The sequence below is a fragment of the Rhinoraja longicauda genome, chromosome 25, assembly GCF_053455715.1.
Source record: "Rhinoraja longicauda isolate Sanriku21f chromosome 25, sRhiLon1.1, whole genome shotgun sequence".
Lineage (NCBI taxonomy): Eukaryota > Metazoa > Chordata > Chondrichthyes > Rajiformes > Arhynchobatidae > Rhinoraja > Rhinoraja longicauda.
Genome location: NC_135977.1, coordinates 13,273,164 through 13,292,609, shown reverse-complemented (window position 1 = coordinate 13,292,609; position 19,446 = coordinate 13,273,164). Strand labels below are relative to the sequence as shown.

At 41.5% G+C, this 19,446-nt stretch overlaps 1 protein-coding gene and 1 long non-coding RNA gene across 3 annotated transcripts in view; one reads left to right on the top strand and one right to left on the bottom strand.

Moving 5' to 3' along the window:
• rsph14 (radial spoke head 14 homolog) overlaps positions 1 to 19,446 on the bottom strand; it is a 307,769-nt gene that overhangs the window by 133,062 nt on the left and 155,261 nt on the right. The window lies entirely within an intron of this gene.
• LOC144605753 (uncharacterized) overlaps positions 1 to 19,446 on the top strand; it is a 106,465-nt gene that overhangs the window by 71,336 nt on the left and 15,683 nt on the right. Inside the window, exon 4 of the long non-coding RNA XR_013548888.1 lies at positions 12,769 to 12,861. This is a non-coding gene — a long non-coding RNA (uncharacterized LOC144605753). The remainder of the gene's footprint in view (positions 1 to 12,768; positions 12,862 to 19,446) is intronic.

The following is a 19,446-nucleotide window of genomic DNA, read 5'->3' as shown; positions in this document are numbered from 1 at the left end:
ATGGTGGAGGTTCTACAACAGCGTGGGGCGCGGCTGGACTGGGCGCCGCTCCAAGTGGCCGAGCACGTGGACTGGACGCAGTGGTGGAGCAATGGCGGAGGACACCACGGATACTCTTGGCCAGGACAACCCCGCAACGCCGCCAGGAAAACGGGCCTTCATGGACAGGTCGAGAACTCTGTACTTACAAAGTGGGACTTGAAAATGGCACCAAAACCAGCATCAAGAGGCAATGAAGAGAGCATGGGAACATAGCTGTTTGTTTATCTCAATGCTATGTGAATATATTGAATGGCGGAGCAGGCTCAAAAGGAGAAATGGCCTATTCCTGCTCCCAATATCCATTTTTCTATGTCTGAGGGAAATTGCCCATCATTTTATACAATCAACATTAATAAGGGTTTTGGTAATTACCTACACCACATATTGATTGCACAATAGATCAATAGCAAAATATATTTATTAAACCATTCTGATTAATTGTGGCAAGACATTCATTTTATGATGGAATTTTACAACAAGTTTTGCACAGAAGCCGTCGCCAAACAGAACATTTTAAAACTCATTTTAAGATCATCGTTAATAATGTGGATGTTCGCTTACTTTAGAAAACATTGGGACAGCTCCATGAGGCTTTATCAGCAAACCTGTTTGTTCAGCATGGTAACAAACTAAGCAGACCAGGATTAATCTGTGGTCAGCACTGATAGACAAGCAAAGTTCATGAGAATTCACATCTGAGTAACCAAATGAAGAGATTTATAAAATTGCTGGCAGAATTCGGGATAGTTTTACAGAATACTAATCTGAAGCTCAGTACTTAATCCTTAAATCCAGTATTTAAGGTAGTAAATTTCTTTCCAAAGATGGACTTCCAAATCTCTCAGATTCAGTTTAGTAACAAATATTGGTCATGCTTTGCACAGTATTCAAATGAATTCTGGAAACAAGTAAAAAGAGAAGAAAATATAAAATCATAAGAATCATATTGTTTTGCGAACACTATGACTCAGCAAAATATGCAAAACAATAATTTTCTGTTCAGAGCACAAACATTTGCAGTGTTCCCTTGTGTTTATGGGCTGTTTTTGCAGTTGTTCCGTAACCCAAACTGCCTGACCCCTTTTGGCAATGCCACATTACAACCATTCCAATCACAAAAATCACCCTCACAAATATTCAAAAAACAGGATAAAATTCACGCTTACGGAATTTATGTGGGGGAAAAACCCCCCACAAAATGTGAAGAAACAACAATTTTGTCTATTTTTATTTTTAACGTATGTCTTAACCCATGGGCAGATTATATGGCTTTTTTGCACAGTGAGTTCAAAACTTGCTGTCTGATCATAAAGGTGCACTGCTATTTATTGTGAGTTACATTATTGAATGTTCTTATCTGTATTTGATATACATTTAAAAGTCTATGTTGCCATTACACTGAAAGCTGATACTGAAGACAAAAAGAGGCTGGCACCTACCTCCACCCCCCCCCCCCCCCCCCCCCCCCAAGCCCCAACCCCTACCCAGCTTCATCTGCCCTTTTTATTCTCTCCTTATCTGATTCCACCTATTATCATCAGTTTGTATTTAGCTCCAGATTACAGAATCTGCAGTTGAGATTAATTCTGGAAACTGACAGGCCAATCTCTTAAATGACACCACCCTCACCCCGCATCCTTCCCCTGACATTGATCAGCAACTGCAGTACTTTCATTACCGTTGAGCCTCCAGGTACACATCTCCACTTATTACATGGGATTCAATGGGAAATAGGTTGTCACGTTAGGAAAAATTGCAATACAGATGTTGTTTTAAGAACACAACTTCTCTGTATCGTGGGGGCTGCCTGTGCTGGCAGCTAACAAAAGGTTAAATGACCAGATGTGGAACCTGTGGTGCCCCAGGGCATGGACATAATTCTGGTAGAGCACAGAGCTGTGTGTGGTCTGATGCAACGCAAGGATTGCTCGTGATAGGCGGCACGGTGGCGCAGCGGTAGAGTTCCTGCTTTACAGCGAATGCAGCGCCGGAGACTCAGGTTCGATCCTGACTACGGGTGCTGCACTGTAAGGAGTTTGTACGTTCTCCCCGTGACCTGCGTGGGTTTTCTCCGAGATCTTCGGTTTCCTCCCACACTCCAAAGACGTACAGGTATGTAGGTTAATTGGCTGGGTAAATGTAAAAATTGTCCCTAGTGGGTGTAGGATAGTGTTAATGTACGGGGATCACGGACTTGGTGGGCCAAAAAGGCCTGTTTCCGCGCTGTATATATATGATATGATATGATATGATATGATTTGGAGTTAATTGTGGCAAGATTTCTCAGTGTAAAGGGAAAGCAGATGAATTATGGAAAGGATGCTTAGTGCTGTGCATGTCTCACACTATCTGTCAAAAATGACTTAACTATCATGGCATTTACGTATAGAATAACAGAGTATGCCAAACGTAACTTCAGACTGAGGCACTGAGATATTGGTTTACCTTCTTCGAGCAGCTACACACTAATCACAGTGTGGCCGTGACTGAACTGCATCACACAGCTCCAACCTCCTGACCAGTTAAAACCATTTGATTTCATTCAATCTTGACTCACACATAGCTTTCTGCCTGTGTGTGCTTTCATTAATCTGAGCCTCCTGCTGGATGTAAGACACTGTAAATGGATTATGCATGATCACAGGCAGGGTTCAGCCGCATTCTTTCCACAGACAAAATGTTCCCACTGCATGAAAAACCAAAGAACAGTTACAATTACAGATTTGAAATCTACATTCAGTACCAGGGGTTACCTTCTTGATTATGTTAGGTAGCAGTTTATTGTTATATATCAAGGGGAGAACACCACCCAGGACTGTTATTCTGATTATCATATAACAGTAGAGGGGGATTCTGGTAGAGGGGGATTCAGAAAGAACCAAAAACTCATACGTCAAATGATAGTGTGATCCCAAAAATGTAGTAAATGAGTGGTGGAAGCACATAATCTGTAGGCAATGAGTGGAAGCCACACCTTCAGTTTTGTTTTCACAGATTGGGCATGGTCAGGAGAAGTTCGCAGGACTCATCCCAATAAACATGAGTGATGTGTGGAGTATGATGGAGCCTGATTGTTGATTTACTCATTATAATAACTGTCCATTTGAAAACTGTCCGTTTTCCAGGGATGCTGCCTGACCCGCTGAGTTACTCCAGCATGTTGTGTCTTTCCTTGGTAAACCAGCATCTGCAGTTCCTTGTTGCAACGTTTGGATATTTATTTTGTTTGTTGGAGCTTGCTGTGTCCAAATTGCCAGCTGCATTTCCCCAAGTTAGAACAATGGTTACCTTTGGGATGTACTAAAAGTCACTAGAATGCAAGCTCTTAAAGTCTTTATCAGCAAAGACTCAACACACAAAGCCTGCATTAAGTTAAAGGATTGTAGCTTTCCCACATACACCCCTGAGAATCTAATCTATTTATCTGAGTAATCATGCTGCTTTTTAGTTCCCAAATCATAACCCAAAGAGCGTACCTCCAATATTTAGAGATTAAATTGATAACTGGCGTTGACATTCAGAGAGAGAGGTGTTAATGTTAAATACTGTGACTAATTGCTTGCTCTTAGGATCAATTTATCAATGGTTGACATTTCACCACATCAATACCCCACACATGTATCATATGTTAATAAATAACAGCTCTCAAATTGATATTAGCCTTTGTAACTCATGAGCACCTTTACTTTTAAATGAAAGAAGAATTTTTCTTTCAGAATCTCCGAGGTAAACAAAAAATGTCACATTTTGACCCGTTCTTAAATGGGGCGTTTTTAGCATTCAATCATCTGCTGTACAGTGCAGATAATATCTAAAGTTAAATTGCATGCTTGCTTTTCATTTAGATAACAAGCCAGGCAATTTCTAAATAATACTGCAAAAACATTGTGGCCATCCTTTCATTCAGGTTATTTTATTTCTGAGTAATCATTGCTCAGAAGGCACAGGTCGTTCTATGTAATGCAGCGCACAATCCTCGCTACACAATTGTAGTTCCACTGCTTCAAAGGGACTCTTGAATATATATTCCTATTCTCTAGCATGCTGCATGCCAACAAACCTGGACAACCACCTGCTCTTTTTACATTGTCAGTGTAAAGACTTACAAAGGCATTCTGAAAATTTATAAAATTGCTGATGTTGGAAAGCTGAAATAAAAACAGAAAATGTGGGAAGCATACAGCAACTCGGGCAATTCATGTGGAAATAGAAACAATGTGCAGGAAGGAACTGCAGATGTTGGTTTAAACTGAAGATAGACACAAAAAGCTGGAGTAACTCAGTGGGTCAGACAGCATCTCTGGAGAGAAGGAATGGGTGATGCTACAGGTCGAGACCCTCCATCGTTTTAAGAAGGGTCTCGACCCTAAACGTCATCCATTCCTTTTCTCCAGAGATGCTGCTTGACCCGCTGAGTTACTCCAGCTTTTTGTGTCTATCTTCAAAAGAGAAACAATTGTCATTTTAGGCCAAGCACCCGTCAAAAGAATTGGGAAAGAGAAGGGAAGCAAATTAGCATCAAGTTGCAGGGAGCTTGGGGGAGGGATCAGTAGGACAAAGGAATATATCTGAAGGAATGAAGCCAGGGTTACTGATGGCGATACTGTTCTCTTCCTTCCCTTATTACTATCCCAGGGTTGCTGATGGTGATGCTGTTCTCTACCTTCCCTTATTACTATCCAGACAGCTTTGAAAACAGCAGATGATCACAATCCCAGATCTGGCACAAAGCTCACGGTCTACTGGGCAACAGTGATACCGGCCGTCCTGTATGCTTCTGAAACTTGGACTGCCTACAGCAACCCTGACCTCACCCTATCAGAAAGGTAGTCTGTTTGCCAAACCATTCCTCCCCACTTCTCCACAATTTAAACTTACTTGTTTTCTCACTTTTCAAGTTCTGACAAAGGGTCGTCAACCCTTTGTTTCTATTTTCACAGGTACTGTCTCACCTGCTGAATGCTTTCCACGTTTTCTGTGTTTATTCCAGCCATACTCTGAATACATTCAGGAGTAGCTGCATGCCTTTGTGGTTGTAGGTTATTTTTAGTTAAGTCATTTTATAAATTGAATGCATGTTATTTTATAAATTAAATGCCATCATTTCGTTAGGTCAAGTCCCCAGTTATTCTCCTGTAGTCAACTTCGGAGTGAATGAGAGATAGGTTGTTGAGACAGGGACAGTCAAGCAGCAATGAGTAGGGCAGACACAAAATACCGGAGTAGCTCAGTGGGTCAGGCAGCATATCTGGAGAAAAATAGGTGATGTTTCGGGTCAGAACCCTTCTTCAGACTGAAAGTAGAGTTCGGGTGGGGGGAGCTGGAGGCAAGGAAAGGTCAAATCAAATCAGGGCCGGCAACAGATGACCTCAGGAAGGGTGGAGCCCATAATGGCCCATTGTTTGCTGGGGAAGGTGTGGGTATGGGTACAGGGCATGTCCACTCATCCTCCCCAACTCATATGGACTATGTGGCAGAAAATGTGATAACAGACTGCAGCTGCAGCTCTGGAAGCTGCAGCTGTGGGAACCAACTTGGTTTCCCTCCAACCAGGCAGGTGTGTTGTGTTGAATTTTCACTCTCCTCTTCCCTTGAGCTCTGTACATCACAAACTGGTTCTCTAAGAATTCATAAAGCAGCCCCTCCAATATATCAGGTGGTCCACATATAATGGCTACTTGGTTCAGTAACTGTCGGTGAACTTGCAATTGATAAGGCATATGGTCATGCTGAGTTTTAAACTTTGACACTACTTCTCGGTGAGAAGAACTAGAGGTGAGCATATTTAGGAAAACTAGTAAAGTAAATTTCAAATAAAAAATGTCCTAAATGTCCATCTAAGTTGTATCTATTTGACCTCGTTAGTCCCATATCACTCTAAACCTTCCCTATCTGTGTACCTGTCCAAATGTTTATATAGTATCAGCTCCAACCACCTTCTATGGCAGCTCGTTCCATATACGTCCCACTCTCTGTGTGAAAAAGGTGCCCCTGAGGCAACTTTTAAATCTTTCTCCTCTCACCTTAACGCTATGCCCTTTTGTTTTGATTTCCCCTTCCTGAGGGAAAAAAGATTGTGCATTCACCTAACCTGTGCTCCTCATGATGTTTCAGCACTTTCAGGTCACCCTTTAGTGTCCGATACTTAAGGAATAAACCCTTAACTTCTCCCTGTATCTCAGGCCCCTGAGTCATGGAATATAAATTAAGTTAGATGAGAGAATGGATAAATGCCATTTATGTGAGTGCTGTGATTTGCAGCAAATATATATCCGCAAGTATGCATTTTTCTATGATATTGCACTGTTTATCTGCATGTGCAAATTGCAAACAAGACTTGCCTGTTACCTTGCCTGACCCAGCAAACTTCTCACTTGGATTCACAAAATGATGTTAATCACCATCACCATGTATCTGAACTTTTGCTTCACTGTTCTCTAAACTAATTTCTTCAAAGCCATTTCCTGGGGAGTACTGTTCGACCTCCTGCCGTAAAGTTACACCACCTCTGTAGATGCATGTGAAAAATATCACTTCTGCCTAACATTTGTACGTGACCATGGAGTTGCAGTCTTCCTAGAGTGGACCATTTCAGGTCAAGAGGAGAAAACTAGCGTGAAATTAAATAAAACACTGCAATGCACTAAAAACAAAAAATTCAAAATAAACCCAACTTCAATATGGTTTGTCACGGTGATAATTATGATTAAAGCTAAGTATGAATTGAACACACACTATTTTAATTATCTTAATGTGACACTGTAAAATTGATAAATCCATGAATCTGACTGAAGACTGGTTGATTTATTTTAATTAACGAGCAATTAATTAGTTATTAATTCACCAATCAAGCCGCCTTAGTTAATTATTATTTATAAGCGAAGGATTAGCTGACAAAATCATTGTTAGATGAAATATTGCCTTGTTTGTTTCAGTAATTTCTACAGTAAATATGCATGCACCACTGGCGATAGGTAAATAACCTTTACTCTAGGTTAGATTTTGATGAAGGAACTTGGGCAATAAAACTGAGCTGGATTCAGACACATATACTGAGGAAACCAACTTTAAGCAAGTGTGTTTGGTAATGTAAGCATATTAATGGTGGATTATTAATAACTAATTATCATAGAACAATAGACAATAGGTGCAGGAGGAGGCCATTCGGCCCTTCGAGCCAGCGCCGCCATTCAATGTGATCATGGCTGATCATTCTCAATCAGTACCCCGAACATAACAAGAAGTTTCAGGATAGACACAAAATGCTGGAGTAACTCAGCAGGACAGGCAGCATCTCTGGAGAGAAGGGATGGGAGACGTTTCGGGTCGAGACCCTTCTTCAGACATTTCAGTAACTGGCCATGCAGCCGTTCCAGCCAATTCCACTATTCAACACTCAGGTAACCTTTAACCAAGTATCCATTGCTTTCCCTCTCTTTTCATCCCATCCCCATCCTAGTTCTCCGACTAGTTTGACCATCCTCCTGATTGAATTTTATCTTTGTATGCCTCATTGTCACCTTCCCCAGCTAACAATAATCTATTCTACATTTTCTTTGAACTCCGTCCCTTTTGATCTCTCGTTTTCACACCTTATCCTTCCATATCTCTGTGTCTCCCTCTTTCCTGACTCTCAGTCTGAAGGAGGGTCTCGACCCGAAACATCACCCATTCCTTCTATCCAGAGATGCTGCCTGTCCCGCTTACTCCAGCATTTTGTGTCTATCTTAGGGCAAAGTTCCCGACAGAGGGATGAAGTCATTGTCTTCTGCTGAGACCCATTGTCAATCCACAGATTGATCAGCCTCCTCAACCAGTCCAAACTGATCTCTGGGGCCAGAGTCACTCACAGAAAAAGTGAGAAAATATTCTTTGCAACTAGCCAGACCAACTCTTTATTCCCTTCACTGTTTGTCCAATTATCTAAAGATGCTGCAATAACACTCCAAGCAGACATATTCCACTCATTTCATGAAGAAATTAGTGGAATAGGTAGATATGGGGTATCCATTATAGTAGACAAAACATCACATAATCATGGAAAAGAGCCTGGCCATCGTGTGTGATGTACTCTTGGTGTGGCTGTACTTGGTGCTGGCAAGGCGCACGATCCAGAGCTGCAATCTGGCAATCGCCAAGACCTTTTACAAGATCAAAAATGGGGTTTACAGAACCTTAACCTATAAAACTCCAGGAAAAGAAGGGAAATATAAACAACTTGGCCCTCAATCTGAAAGTTGCCTTTGTGTGTGACTGTGTGTAGATTATGGTTATGCAAACACCATGTGTTACTAGAAGCTGAGATGCTATCTGTCCCCATCGTTGTGAAAGATGGGTCTAGCCATTATACCTCAAATATTCCTTGTAGTTGTTCTGTTCAGCACCACATGTCCCTGTCAGGATACGTTATCCAGAAGAACACCTTTGATCACAAATCAATGGTCTATATTAACTGTCAACAGAGGCCTGGAGCAAACATAGACAGTGGGCCCTGTAGGGCGATTCCATGAGTAGATTGTCAAAGTTATCTGTCAGAATGTCTCATTACCAACTTTCCAACAAGCTGCAAGGTCTTCCTTAGTTGGTGATGGGAAAGGCCCACAGTGTCAGATTTTTCATTTATAATTAGAATATTGCCTGCATTGCATCCTGCCCTACTGACAGCTTCACTGGAAATGATACTGCTTCCCATCTTCTCACCAAAAGCGCCTTTGCCAGGAAAGTCTGGGAAGAGATGCAGGGGGCCTTTCCAGACGTTTATTCTGGACAACTAAATACGACTGGAGTTTGTGATGCTCAGGGAAACCAAATCCACTGGAGGGAGAAGCAAATCACCATCAGCTCACTCGCAGGCCCACAGACCTGCTACAGGTGACCCCTCTGGCCCAAGTTTCTCTCAGCCAGCTGCATTGCGTTGGTCATGTCATTCGCATACTAGACTGCAGAGTCTGACTCTCTATTCTGAACTCTGTCATGGTAAGAGATTACCAGATGGACGGAGAAAAAGATTCACGTTTCAAAGCTTTCCTGAAGAAATGCATCAACCCCACTGACACCTGGGAACATCTGACTCATAACTGCTCAGAGTGGAGAAGGAGCATTCAGGTTGGTATTGAGAATCTCAAGGCCATGTATTGGGAGCACATAGAAGCTCTGCATAAATAGCTTAAGAAGCATACCACCTAACAATCTCTCTACCCGCCAGCCATTTTCTGCCCCCCATGTTCTCATTGGTTCTCACTTTGGCCTCATCAGCTATCTCATAGAGCCCACAAAGCCAGTGAAAGCAAATGGCACTCAGCCTGAAGGTATTGCCAAAGAAGAATATTGTCACATATATCAGCTGCTGTTGCCACACCATAAAGGCAGTGAAGGATGACCTTGCCTCTGTTGATGTTGTTCATAACCAAGTGCTGCAGACTGACCCACTCTCGGGTCCATTGATACGTACTAGGGAGTACGCTGCGCTTATTGCTATGCCTCTCAAAGAGAAGTGGCAGCATTTAGATCCGCATGTCATTGCACACTGAACAGTTGTAATTTGTTCTAAAAACTTTGTTCAAAATTGTATATAAGTAATGTGTTGGTTTTAACTAATTGGGCTAATGTGGCTTGTGATTGAAATGTTGATTTGAATGTTATGCATTATCAATAATTGAATTATTTTTCTGAGTAAAGTATGTTTTGAATTGTTTTAAATCACTAAAAGGAAGGAAATACCCTAATAAATCGTTCCAAATAATTTTTTTAATCCCTTCTCTGGCTCTCTTGAATTTTCCAATAAGTACCGCAGTTACAAATCAAAATATAGTTTACTGCAAAACAAAGATAAAGAATAAGTTAAAATATTCTTAACAAAATATTTTCATTTGGAACATTTGTTAATGCTTTTCACTGTAGGCTCAGTTTACGTGAGGAGAGTGAATGTACTAATTAACTTCCTGTAAATAGAGTTAACAAGATAGAACAGAGCTGAACATAGCAACAACCACAGAGAGAACTGTCAAGTGGGGAAGAACTCATTAGATAATGATAAGTGAGCTGTTCCTCCTTATTTTATCAGACGTTCTAAGTATTGTACAACTACACTGGAGACCAGTGGACTCCAGAATCCAAGTCGACTCTCAGAACAATTCTATCAACCGTGCCCCCCCATTTATTTTCCTGTAGTCTATCCTCGCACATGCCCCGCAACTGCTCCTGCCACCCACCTGAACTAGAATGACTCGATTGTAATCTTATATTGCCATTCCGCTGACTGGTTAACAAGCAACAAAAGCTTTTCGTTATCCCTTGGTACACGTGACAATAAACTAAACTAAACATGAACTAATTTACAGTGGTCAGCCAATCTACCACCCTGTCCATGGAATGTGGGAGGAAGTTAGAGCACCTGGGGAAAATCCATGCAGTCCATGGCGAGCGTGGAAATGCCACCGAGACAACACCTGGGGACAGGATCAAACCCAAGTTGTTGGAGCTGAGGCAGCAGATCTAAATGCTGTGTCACTCTGCCGCCGTTAGGATAGATTTGCAGGGAACAGAAAACACAAATGTTTATACAAATAGTAATAAACTCAGGAAGGACGGTATTACAAATAACTGGAGGAAACTCTAAATAAAAGCTGTAAGTATTAAGAGGAACAAAAGGATTCCTGAAGAGCAAAGTAGATCATTCTGCATCTCAGATCTCACTGATAGAATTGGATCTTTAGTTTGTCCTACATTATTAAGCTTGTTTAAGCGGAGCCCTTTGGTAACCATAAGTTGCAGCTTTTGGAAACTCAGAATAAGTGAAAGTCATTCAACAATCCCTGCAAACTCCTGAAAAGCTGGATTGTCAAGGCATTGTTAAATTTAGAAACAAATATTTGAAAATGTGATGTCTTTGTCCTATTGTCATTCAACTCAAAAACGTATAGCTATACCTGGAGCTTTCGGGTAAATTGCCCTCTTCTCACTCTGTTTATTTTGGGGTAGAACTGCCCAATTCATTAATAAATGTTCATAAGTTCATAAATAACAGGAGCAGAATTAGGCTATTCGGCCCATCGTGTCTACTTCACCATTCAATCATGGCTGATCCATCGTTCCCTCTCAACCCCATTCCCCTGACTTCTCCCCATAACCCTTCACACCCCCCTTACTAATGAAGAATCTGTGAATCTCCGCCTTAAAAATATCCAATGGTTGGCCTCCACAACCACCTGTGGCAATGAATTCCACAGATTCACCACCCTCTGACCGAAGAAATTCCTCCTCATCTCCTTCCTGAAGGTACGTCCTTTGAAATGCTCAATGGGTATGCCGGGACTTTCATTTATTGATTAGTTAGGTACCTCTTTCATCTAATTCTGTGAAAAGCTTTTGTTGCGTGCTATCCAGTCCACGGAAAGACAATAAGTGATTACAATCGAACCATTTACAGTGTATAGATCATTAGAAACATAGAAAATAGGTGCAGGAGGAGGCCATTCGGCCCTTTGAGCCAGCACTGCCATTCATTGTGATCATCTACAATCAGTAACCTGTGCCTGCCTTCTCCCCATATGCCTTGATTCCACTAGCCCCTAGAGGTCTATCTAACTCTCTTTTAAATTCATCCAGTGATAAGGGAATTACGTTTATTGCAAGATAAAGCCAGGAACGTCCGATCAAGGATAGTCCGAGGGTCACAAATGAGGTAGATAGTTCAGGACTGCTCTCTGGTTGTGGTAGGATGATTCAGTTGCTCTTAAATTTTATAACCCTACCTCATTTGGTTATTCTATTGTTGTACTTTGCATTACTTCAGATTGTGTTACAAATTTTATACTATTCTGCTGTTTTGTATTTGTCATTTATTTAGTATTGTATTTATCATTACTGTATTTATGCTGTTAACTCTATGAGCTTCATGCAAAAAGGATTTTCATTGCATCCTGGTGTATATGATAGTAAACTGATCTGAATCTGCAGATTTATTAATGTATCATATGAATCAAAAAACAAATTTGATTTCTGTTTAAAACATCAGAGTAATTTATTTTAAAAATATGTTCAATTAAGACAAGGACAAAAGATGATGAAATACAAATATTTGCCACTGTTTAAAAACAAGCACTCCCACTTGGGATTAAATCAAATTGAGAAGCATTGTTATTTGCACTCTTGCCCGCAGCGACTTTGATTTCTTCACATCTTAAAAAGCTTTCCCCGACCAGTTATGACAGTCATACATTCTCAGAGACCTGTCACACAATGTTAGGCGCAGAGTTAAAGTAGATGCTCTTTGTACCAAAATAATTTTCTTTCACAAGTAAATTGGCTTCTTTGGTTCCGCCCATTGTAGTCTGATGTGTAATCCATCCCTGCTCGCGGCATTTCTGCAGACATTCAGCACGGAGCAAGGAACAGTCCCAGCAGCCAAGCACTGGATAGTTAGTGAACATCACCAACAAGGAGGGATGCAATATCTTCACTGTGTTATTTAATAAAAAACAAGATAATTTAAAAGCCAACCATTAAAACCCTGGGGATAGGTTATCATCAACCCCAGAAATGTAACTAGATCAGCTCAACGCTCAACTGTTAATGCATCAGATCTGAGGTTACCTATACTGCAGTCTCGCCTCCTGACATTTCAAATCCCCTCTATCTACAAGGTGCATCCGTTGTGTGATGTCAAACTCTGTCCTGATACAGTGCTTCAACCTGAAACGTCAACAACTACTTTCTCCCTCACAGATGCGCTGAGTTCCTCCAGCAGATTGCTTGTTGCTGTCTGCCTGCTTGACTGTGTACAGCTTCACAACACTGAAAGCATTTGACCGGGCCAAGGTAAGCATACCACCCTTAGCACTCCCCCATCTCCATCAGTTGTACGTCATTTCTGTGCTCTACGCATTCTACAAGATGCATTGTAACAACCCACCAAGATGTCTTCGAAATGTATCTCCCAAATCCACGATCTTGTCATCAGGAGGGACAAGAGCACACCAGGTCATAGTGGCCTCTAGGTTCCGCTCCAAAGTCATTCACCATCCGGAATTGGAAATATATTTCTTAGTGACATCTGGGTCAAATCCTGAGAATCACCTAACCAGTAGTACAATTAGATTATTTCCACTGCATGCTCTGCAATAGTCTGAGTAGATGGCTCACCACACTTCTTTCATGGCAAGCATGCGCTACAAAGAGCAGCGAAGCTGCAATATTTAGGTGCCAGGGGAGGGGCATGACAGAGTTGATCTTGTCAAGGTTTATTTCCGTGGCAGGACAGAACAATGAGCTGGCGATGAGATTCCCAAGTACAGCCCAGGTTGCCTTGATAGGTAAGATGGAGAGGAGGAGAAAAAATCATTCTACCAGCAGGGGCTTGAAGCCATCCATGTCAGTAATTCCTTATTGGAAAGCAGACACAAAATGCTGGAGTAACTCAGCGTCCAGCTGAGTTACTCCAGCATTTTGTGTCTATCTTCGATTTAAATCAGCATCTGCAGTTTTTTATTAAACACTTTATTGGAAAACATCTGCTTTGGCTGGTGCTCGATTAATTAGTGACTAAACATCAGTCACTGAAAGTAAGCATGGCGGTACAGCAGGCAGTTAGATTTAGCTCTTAGGGCTAAAAGAATATGGGAAAAAAGCCGGAACGGGGTACTGATTTTAGATGATCAACCACGATCATATTGAATGGCGGGGCTGGCTCGAAGGGCCGAATGGCCTACTCCTGCACCTATTTGTCTATGTTTCTATGTAAACAGTCATTGGTAAATTGGTTAATGGCTATTTTTAAATCTTATCCATAGGAAGAAAGGAAGTTATTGCGATTGGAGAAAACATACCCCTGACATAACATTCACCTTCAATTCATTGAAGTACAAAAGACACAAGCAAGGCAAAAACTAGATATTGCTAGAAAACACATGCCAGAATTGCAATACATGAATTATGTAATGGTCACAGTTAATTATCATTGTTGCAAGGGTCACCAGCCATGTTATTTGATGCACGAATGCTCATCAATTAAGTGCAATGTTACCAATACCTGACACCAATTGAATTGACACCATCTGAAGCCATGCTTTCTCGGACAAAGAGGAAGTGTTCACTTCCCCAACAACTGGTGTTGGTTGTTTCATAGGTTTAACAAGCAGGTTGAATGCTGTGGTTGAACAGGACAGAAAACTGGCAAACTAGTTCTCCAGCACAGGCCTGGATACATTGGTGGGAAAGATGGAGAAAAGAAGGGAAATGCTCAACACTCAAGGGGCCAAGGTAACATTACCCAAGATAGCGATGAAATGGCAGTGGGAGATAATTGTGAATAAGACCAACACTGATGTGAAGCATTAAAGACACAGCTGGAACGCTGCAAAACGTTTAATAGGTTTGTTGTCAGTAAGGACAAGGAGAAATCCCTGCTCACACAGCAGGACTGGATATCCTGGCTTCCAACAGCAGGATTAGGTATCCTGGCTCAGCACCTGGCAGGATTAGATCCCACACTCTGCTCATGTAATCATTGCAATTGCCCACCAAACTACACTTCAATGACTATACAAACTTAGCATGACACCAAGACTCACACCCACAGCTCACACCCACTGCCAGATGTTGAACCACACCAAGTAAATCACCGAGAGAATCAGCTAGACAGTAACACAATTCCCCCTTCCCTGCAGAAGAAGACACATCAAGTCAAGACTTCTTCATTTCACATGCATGGGGAAAATAATCATCCTAGAAGAAACAGTTAACCGTTTGTAGACATTGAAACTTTTCTTCAATGCGCGATGATCAATTGCTTAGTGGATAATTACGTGGTGGATAAGCGTCGATCGGTGAGGTCGATTGTTGAGGGGGCCGGCGGTCGACGATGGGAGGTGGAGGATGTGATTGGCAGTGATTCAGTGAAGAATCATTTGGTCGTCCTCTCTCAGGTTGACAACTTCAATGGTGATAATAATAAACCAGCACCAAAATACGTGGAAAATCTTTTTTTGCGTGCTGTTCCGTCAAATCAAACCATACGTGAGTACATTAGGTATTGCAAAAAAGAAAATAAACAGAGTGCAGAACATAGTGTTAGAGTAATATAATAAATAAGTCATTTTTGTGTGTACTTTTCTCCCCTTTCAATGTTATCATAAGCCACCACATGCATCAGTGCTGCTAACCAAAATATACCCAATACCAGCCACTTGAGACAAATTGGTGTTGTTTCTTTCCAACTGACCAGTTATTTCACTGCAGAAAAAGGGCAAGTTAATTGACCCGATAAAATGACATTGGTTTTCCAACACAGTGTGACACCTTCGTGGGCACCTTTCGAACTTGGGAAATGGCAAACCATGTTACAAACAAGCAAGCGAATTCACTACACAGACAGGCAGGTCATGTATTTAGATAGCACAATTTGCAACCCCAGGATGATCAGTGCTTGGCACCAATTGTGGATTTTTAGACGTGTAGTTTCTGTTGTTGAAACACACAGCCAATGTATGCTCAGCAAATTTCAATCTCCAACAAAGTGTTCATTAGATAATCTGTTTAGTGTCTTGGTCAAAGCATCAATATTGTCGACGATGTTAAAGAACTGGTCTTTGAAGAAAGGTGCTAATTATATATTTTACATTCACTTGATAGGACAGATGAGCCTTGGTTTAACATCTCATTCAAACAATAATATAGTTCTGATAGTGTAAAACATTCTAAGTAATGCACCCAGATTTCACAGACTGATTCCTGGAGAGGAATCCCACCCATGTCCTCACAGTGAAAGGGGCCTAATTGAGTTCTGGCCAACAGGTTATGTCATATGACAAAGATATTGTCACTTGGTGACCTTTTCTGTCTTTGGTTTACCTAGTTTGATGAAAAACATTGCATGAATATTGATATTCAATTCCCTGTTTGCGCAATTAACAGTGAGGTAAGTACCAATGATCTTTGTCCTTGCAATCAACATAGTGAAGCAAATATGTATCAGTAAATCAATTAGTGATGACTGTGAATGGAAGCATCCAACAGATTGTGCAATTCTTTAGTCGTGTTCTTTCCATTATTACAAAAAGATTGTTTTCCTTTGGACTGACAAAGATAGATATTGTTAATATCAGCAAGGAGCTAAAAGGATTAAACAGGCTGGAATCGATTGGCCACCTGTTAACATTTTCCAAAATTAAAAAGGAAAATACTGGAAGTACACAGGGGTGTTGGAGTCATAAAGTACAGAAACAGTCCATTCGGCCCAACATGTCCATGCCGTTCATCAAATACCCAAGTATCTTTTGTACAGCAGAATCTCCCCACTGTTTTTTGAATAAAAACCCTCCTGTTCACAAGGTAAAATCCATTGCCCAATGCCTGACAATGTCACAAACTGCTCCATTTAGGGAGTTAGGGCCATCCCATAATTGCTCACAGACCCATTCCAATGTTCACTTTCATTTATTTTGACTTCTTTTGCAAATTTTCTAACGTACTTGTGTTATGAAAGGCACAAGGACAGTAGTCCCTTGCGTCAAGCACCCCAGCATGGAAACCACCAATGTGAACGATGCTCACTTCAGCCACAGTGCATTGTTGCTGGAGAAAGACGATAAGAGCCCAAACTTGCATAGCGAGTAGGGAATCAAGGGGACTGCATCAAAGGTCATCCTCCAACGGAACCTCCCTGGTCTGTGGCTGTTTTCCGAGATTGCCTCAAAGGCTCCAAGCCCAGTTGATAACATGTTCAGAAAATGATATCATACAGTAGAAGACCATTCAGCCCATTGTCCCTTTGCCAGCTCTTGAGTTCATTTTGTTCTCCCCTCTTTGGCTTTCCACCTTCTTTGGCTTTCCAAATCCTCTTTTGAAGTTCTGCTTCCGCCATCTTTGAATCGCATTCATGGGGATGCTAGCTGAGAAGGTGAAAGGGATAGGACTCGCCAAGCATGGAGATTAATAGATACAGCAGGAGACATAAAGGCTAGCTCAGATTACTGGGCTGAATGGCCGTTTGGGTGCCACAAGGTCAATGTGGTTGGGAATGGGGTTGGAGGTGGGTTGAGAATGCAACGGTTAACCTGACAGATGAATGTAACAGAATTTGTTTCTACCAAGACAATGTGTCACTTTGAGGAAGAAACAGATGAGTCTACTGGTTCGGTTTCCTTGAAGTCCACTTTTCAATAGACACGTAAAAATATACTCCAAAATAACTCTTCATAACCATCACTGCGCAACTGACGAAACCCACGCAACAGACTATTGTCTAGTATTCTGCACATAACTCACTCAAACACTTGATTGGATTCCAACCTGTAACATATTCCCAACTCACTCTGCTATTGGGACTCTGGAGAATCTGAACAACCTTAGATTAAATTCCAGCCTTGAACCAATTCCCAGAATGATGCTAATCCATATATAAACCCCATGTCACCCAGTCAGATTTCAGACTGTACATTCTCCTGGGTGTCTGTTACTTCATGTATGAATTCGAATCCACTTCCAGTCTGTAACTCACCTCTAGGTATTCAATTCGCAAACATAAACTGCCCCACAAATCCTTTGAAAAGATTAGAACCTACAGCTGATTCCCAACCACTTGCTGTGCTACCGGAAGGGGCTGTTTAGTGGCCGTTTAGTGGGTATCATGATGAAGAGGGTGGGGTAACCTGCGATGGAAAACATTAAATAAAACCATTAAAACAAAAATTCAACATGACTCGCCAGATACCGACCCTGTTTTGGAAAGCACGGAGCCACCTCTGCCCCAAGAAAAATAAACATGACCTGTTCCATCTCTCCACATAACTGAAACCCTCCTTCCATACATACACATACACACATACAGAAAGATACAAACACAAACACACAGACATACAGACAGATAGACAGAAAGGGAGGTGGAGAGGGAGAAGTTAGGACACAATGACAGATGTCGAGTGGGCAAGATAGAATGATTGAGCGTGATGGAGCAAATGAGTTAGGGAGAACTATGATACGACTGAGAGTTTGAAAACAAAGGTGGGAACTTTTAAAGCAGGTATTGCTGACTTGGGAAATAATGCTTTTTAGCACGAGAATGACTGGTGAATGGGTCATAATGCAGCTGACAATATGAGATAAGATTAGCATCGTAAAAGTCAAAGTTTAATGCTTTTAAGATCTTTGAAAAAAGCTAAATCACCAGGCGTGATGAAGTTAAAAGGCACAAGGGCAGAGGTTGCCAATGCTGCGACTGCAGTTACAATCCTCCAGAGTGGTGTCAGATTGGGGGACTATTATCATTCATGTGGCTTAAATATGTTGAAAGGGATGAACCACAAAATTATAATTAGGTCAGTAGACTTCTCCCAGCAGTAGGAGAATTATTGCAATCCATTCTAAGGGCTGGTGATCCATTTCAAAATGTATAGATGAACCAATGACATACTGCATGGATTTAGAATCATAATGCCACAGTAAGGTACAGTAGGGAAACAGACTCTCCAGCCCACTGAGTCACCACTGCCATCCACCCACTTACCCTAATCTACCTTAATATTTCTTTTTCAGTATCTCTATGTTCTCATCAACTTTTCACAGATTCTACCACTCACCTACACACCAGTGAGTAAATTAATCTATTAACTGCATGTCCTTGCATTGTGGGAGGCAACCAGAGCAGCTGGGGAAACCCACACAGTCAAAGGCAAACTCCATACAGATTGCAGGTCAGGATTGAAGGCATATCCCACTTCACCCACTGTGAAATAGCAGCTCTACTGGCTGTGTGCTGGGCCCTATTTGTTAGGGAAAGTCTTGATTGAATAACAATTGAATCAGGTGATGAGTTAACAAGGAGAGTAGATGTGTCCTAGTGGTCTACATGTACTTTAGCAAGACTCTTGACAAGGTGCCTCCTGGCAGGCTGGTAAAACAAGTAAAACACATGGGATCTGAGGGAAAGTATCAAATATGATCCAAAAAAGGGTTCAGTAACAGAAAGCAAATGATTACGGCGGACTAATGCCTTTGTGACTGGAAAACTGTTACCTGTGGGGGTTGAAAGCATTTGGTACTAAGTATTGTGCTTTTTGAAAAATATAAGGCATTTGACAAGGAGCCACATGGAAGATTAGTTAAACACAAGGGATCTGAGGCTTGTTGGCAAACTGGATCCAAAATTGGCTGTGCGAGAGGAGATAGCAGGTAGTGCTGATGGGTGTTTTCTGACTGGAAGTCTCTTACCAATTTTGTGACCTACAGTAGAGTGCAGGGGCCTTTGTTGTTTGAAATATATATAAATGACTTGTATGAGAATGTAAATCACATGAGAACGGTCCTCTCATCAGCAAGAGTGCAGTCCTCACCTCCCTTCTACCTCATTGAAGACCTTTGAACTATCTTTAATCGGACGATCAGACTTTATCTTGCACTAAATGTTGT